At 43.5% G+C, this 5,279-nt stretch overlaps 1 long non-coding RNA gene across 1 annotated transcript; it reads right to left on the reverse strand.

Annotated features, from left to right (window-relative positions):
- Positions 1-3,785: 3,785 nt before the first annotated feature.
- On the reverse strand, positions 3,786-5,012 carry LOC135397866 (uncharacterized). The gene is made up of 2 exons (XR_010423818.1): positions 4,942-5,012; positions 3,786-4,736 (listed from the first exon to the last, which is right to left on the reverse strand). It is a non-coding gene; the product is annotated as an uncharacterized LOC135397866 (long non-coding RNA).
- Between the last annotated feature and the right edge of the window lie 267 nt (positions 5,013-5,279).

Here is a 5,279-nt window from a genome sequence, read left to right on the forward strand (position 1 = left end):
GGCCGTATAAGGGTTAAAAACACTTGCTACTTTTATTACATTAATAATTAAAGGGGCGCTAGGAATAAATTTACAGTTAGGGGTCGACGTTTCGGCAGTCAGCGCTGCCTTCAACAGAACTAAACTGAACTAAACTGAAGGCAGCGCTGACTGCCGAAACGTCGACCCCTAACTGTAAATTTATTCCTAGCGCCCCTTTAATTATTAATGTAATAAAAGTAGCAAGTGTTTTTAACCCTTATACGGCCTCCCAAGTCTCTTCATTACTTGTAGTCTATTTGTTTTCGCGTCCATCTGTACTCAGTTATACATTCATATATATATATATATATATATTTGTAATTTGATCGTGCACTCCCAGCCGAGGACAGCTGTTTCGCTTTACTTGGAGCTCTTCAGCCCGGCGCAGGGAAGTCACACGATCTTGGGTCGGCGCTGACACTGTGCCTCGGCGAGGCACACCGTCACCCAAGATCGTGTCACTTCCCTGCGCTGGGCTTAAGAGTTCCAAGTAGAGCGAAACAGCTGTCCTCGGTTGGGAGTGCACGATCAAATTACGAACATATGCTCAACGTGCAGCTACAGAGCTTCGGATTTTTTACATTAGTATATATACAGGGTGTCCACGCTAAGTGTGAACAGATTTTTAAAAAATATATATAGCACGTTTTCCAAGATGAAATCAATTGCAATATAGCATATGCTAAAGGGCACTTCCTATCGGGCATTAGCAAAGTCCAAAGGCAATGTCTTAATTAACTTCTTTAATTAACTTTTTAATTATAAAAGCTACAAAGTTGTCCCAATGAGAACATCTGTTCCTTTCGGTCACCTATTATCGTAGCCGTTTTCAGAACAAAAATCCGTTCGATAGATCGCCCGCAAAAAAATCGTGAAGGAATGCCATTTTTTTCTTTATTTTGTTCATTGCGCCTCTTAGAAGACGCGTCTTTCTTTCACACCCAATGTGAGAGGGAGAACGAGCACACTATCGTCTCTCGGGTCCTGGAAAAAGATTAAAAGGAAACAGAAAATGCAACCCAAGATAAGGCCAGTTCTGATAGAGTCACCAGATACATTTGTTTTTGTTTTTTTCCGCAAGTTAAAGCTCATCTTCGACGCATGGGGCGGCACTGTGCTCCTTCCCCCTCTCCCGTTGGGGATGAAGGAAATACGCGTCTTCTAAGAAGCGCAATGAACAAAATAAAGAAAAAAATGGCGTTCCTTCACGAATTTTTTGCGGGCGATCTATCGAACGGATTTTTGTTCTGAAAACGGCTACGATATCAGGTGACCGAAAGGAACAGATGTTCTCATTGGGACAACTTTGTAGCTTTTATAATTAAAAAGTTAATTAATGAAAGTTAATTAAGACTTGGACTTTGGACCTTTGGACTTTGCCAATGCCCTGCTAGGGAGTGCCCTTCAGCATATGCTATATAGGAATTGATTTCATCTTGGAAAAAGTGTTATATATATTTTCAAAAAATCTGTTCACACTTGGCGTGGACACCCTGTATATATATATATATTAAATAATGGCGCCAAGTGGGAAAATGTGAGACCACATTAGGCCACATTGAGTGTGCCTAATTGCATTTTATGAGACCTCAACAAATGAGCTCACACAGGTAAGGTACCAGTGCCCAATAAGACCCCTTGAATGGGGTCTAATAAGATTTATATGAATTGGGCCCATTTCAATAATCACATACGAGTGGATCTTTTTGGACCACATACATCTTTTTTTTTAATAGGGTAGTCTGCGTAGTGTCGCTGTGAGGTATGTAGAAAGCTGCAGACGACGCGCCGTACACAACCGAGCCATCTGTGAAAATTGCTTTACGCTGACCGTGGACCGAGTTCAAATGGTCAAGAGCAAACTGGCGCGCAGCGAGGACAGGAGTGTCGTTTTTGCGGGACATGTCGGGAATATGCAGGTCCGTCGGAGGCAGCTCGAGGGTCCACAAAGGTGGAGCGTATAGCAGGCGCGACGGAGATGAGATGAGTAATGCTTTGCCAATTCAACACGAGCATACTTTGTAACAACTACTTGGAACTTTGGAACAACTTTGCACAGCATTTGTACTCGTATGCAGTTCCTTTAATCGCTTCAGGAGTATTTCTCCCGTAACATATCTCAGCAGATGCAGTATGTCATGTAGGTAACACAATTTTGGCACAGTATTTGCTTGATATGTCCAACAAGTAGAGATATCAAATCTTTGTGCCAAAATGGTGTGCCACGTGTCCGTGTAAAGACGAGTCGCTTAGATGGAATACGTACAGCATGTTGAATGCAAGAAGTTAATGTTTGACAATCTATATGTCATGGGTTAAATAGAGCAGTATATCATACACATCAGAAGAATGCCAACACTTTAGTGCTTTACCATTACCTGTTATTCCAATGTTTACTCTCCCTTCTATTGGAATTATGTATTTCAGAATCATTTTTGTATTATTGAATTTTAATTTGGCAATCCTTTCACATGTCTTGTGATAGACAGCTTAGCAATGTAAGCAGTGTTTATGTGCCTCTCACAACCTGCATCTTTATGCAAAAATACTCCAAAAGCCGGGAGACGACATAACTAGACAAAAAAGTAGAGAACTTCGACTTAACATAAGAAAATAACAAGGTTTACTCAGACGTTTCATCCTTCATGCGACGGACATCATCAGTGTCAAACTGAATGAGAGATTGCACAACCGGTCGCTATTTAAGGAGATGGGAGTATTGTTCAGGGAGGGGCCACGGTTTTTGTTACAAACCGAGGGGTCACTGCGTATGTGTCAAGACTCTAGAAGCTTCCTGTGTCCCCATCTTTGTTCTCTCTTGTTATATTAAGTTGGAGTTCTCTACTTTTTTGTCTGCATTTTTATGTCTGAGGGTGTTTTTGTGACAAGAGGGCAAGGGTGCCGGCAACATGGCACATATTCATAAAAATGCAGAACCAGAGAGACACACACACACAAAAATGTATAGCATAACACAGTCCCAATCATTTTGATGTGTCGTCTGTTCTACATTTGTTTTTTGTTTTTTTTCGTGTGTAGTTTCTGAATTTTAAGCCCAAGAGCAGTTGCTGTAGAGGATGCTGAGAACATGTGAAGCATACATTTTCTCAGTCTCACATTATGCTGTAAGCAGTGTGAAATACAACTCAAAAGGAATTTAATGAGAGACAACTTGTCACCAAGGTCAGTGTGGGAACATTGGAAAGGAAAAATAATTCTAAACCATAGTGGATTCCTATCCTATTTAATGGTACAGTATCAGATGAAAGTAATTCAAATGATATTAAAGAAGTAACCGTGCAAATTATCAGTCAAACAGTGAAGCTGGCTGCAGTACACTACAATGTGTCATATGTAACAATATCAGTGTTTCCAAAACTAACACATAAACCTTAGGGAGGCCGCAATAGTCAAAGCGTGGGTTACACCACTTGGCGAAAAGAAAAAGCAGATGAAGTGAACGCAATATGCGACCGCGCAGTATGTCGATGTTGCGGACGCGAGCTAATGACGGGTAAGCGGCAATAGCTTAGGTTTTGTGTGAAGATCACTTGTTTTGGAACGAACTGATGCTGCATGTTCTGCAGTCAGCTATTGAGTGTTCAGCTTCACATCACCGACTGTATAACAGGAACGTACCAATGTGCAAGCGTGTATGGAATGAACGTTCACGTGCGGTTACAAAGGATGCACGCCCGTGTAACAAAGGGACCAAGACTATCCAGCATTATGAGCACACCTTCTACGCCAGAATACAAGACACAAAGAAAACATAACGTTTATTATTCACATCAACTACAGTTTTACAACTTTGCGAGAGAGTGGCTTTTGGCAGAATGCTTTGTACGCATCGTTCTTGTCGGTGACAGTGAAGGCATAGTTGCTCAGAAGTGGCCTGAAGAAATATCTGCAAATCAAGGTGCACAGTTCTTCCCTAAGCTCACAGTCATGGCTAGGACATTGCAACAGCGGGGAACAAGATAGAGCAGGCACAGCATATTTGAGCAGTGTACCCAGTGGGCGAGGCAGGTTTGGCTTGCTCTTCAACGCAGCATCAGCAAATTTGTTCAGAATGTCCACGACACGGAGAAGGTCTTGTGAAGCGTTTCTAATGTTCAGCTTCCTGTTCCATCTTGATCTTTCAGGTGCAGTGATGTCCCTCTTCCTGAGGTTGTCCACTTGGGTTGCTTGGTCCTGTCGTAGTGTTTGCTGTGGTGCTTTGCTCATATCCGCTGTTACTGCTTGTGTCAGCCTTTCTTCAGGCCGAACCGTACAGTGTCAGTGTCCATGCTGAGAGTCTGGTCGACTTTAAATTCTTCCTCTGGCAACGCAACATTCTGGGCAAGCTTAATTCTTTTTGCTGAATCGATGATCCCGCGTGTGTCATTGGCCAACTTTCGTTTCCTGATAGAGCTATCACCGCGGTTCGAAATTTGTCGTGGCTGAAGATGCGATGGATAGTCCGGGAACACCGGAGGTAGCGCTCCCTTTTTGAGCCTCCGTCTCTAACCTTCCACAAAATCTGCATTTGTGAAATGCCGGCTGCACACTTTACTGTAGTTGGACGTCGCGTTCGGCACCCAGTTATCACGTTCGATGCGCTTCAACCACTGCTCCCGTGTGTCAAGATCCGCGGGAATCTCGTGGAAAGACACCCCGGGCGGCTTCTTCTTGGAGTCCGATCGACAGAGTGGAATGCAACAATGTGCCATTCCCTAAAAGGAGAAGGAATAAAGCTCTTTTAAACGGGTGCTCGAAGGACTAAGCGTGCCTTCATTCTCGTAGCTAAACACCTAGCCAGCTAGCACACACCAGCTAGCACACACAGCCATCCCGAAAACTATGCCCATCTTTGTTGATGCACCCACGAATCCACAGGAAGACCGCCGAGGCTTTCCCACCCGGATTAAGTATCTGTACCTTGAACTGTGAACAGTTTGGTGTACACACCAGAAAACGAGAACAGCTGATTGCCGATTTCATGGGCGCGGCCATGCGAGCCGACAAGGACAGTTCAACAGAGGAGCAATTTGAACGCGAATGTGGCGCTACTGGTAGGCGCAACAAATTGCACTTCAAACGACGTAAAACACCGAAAAGTGAGTAGCGAGGATGCTTGCTTGCTCATTTGTCATTATTTGGGCCTGTAATCCACGTCGGGGTTCAGAAAAGCTGCTAAATGCCGATGGCCGGCACAAGAAAAACGTGTTTGCAATGTTTTTTGTCCAGTTGGGGTTCAAGCGAATATACCTTTTTTG

This window comes from Ornithodoros turicata, chromosome 6 (genome assembly GCF_037126465.1).
Source record: "Ornithodoros turicata isolate Travis chromosome 6, ASM3712646v1, whole genome shotgun sequence".
NCBI lineage: Eukaryota > Metazoa > Arthropoda > Arachnida > Ixodida > Argasidae > Ornithodoros > Ornithodoros turicata.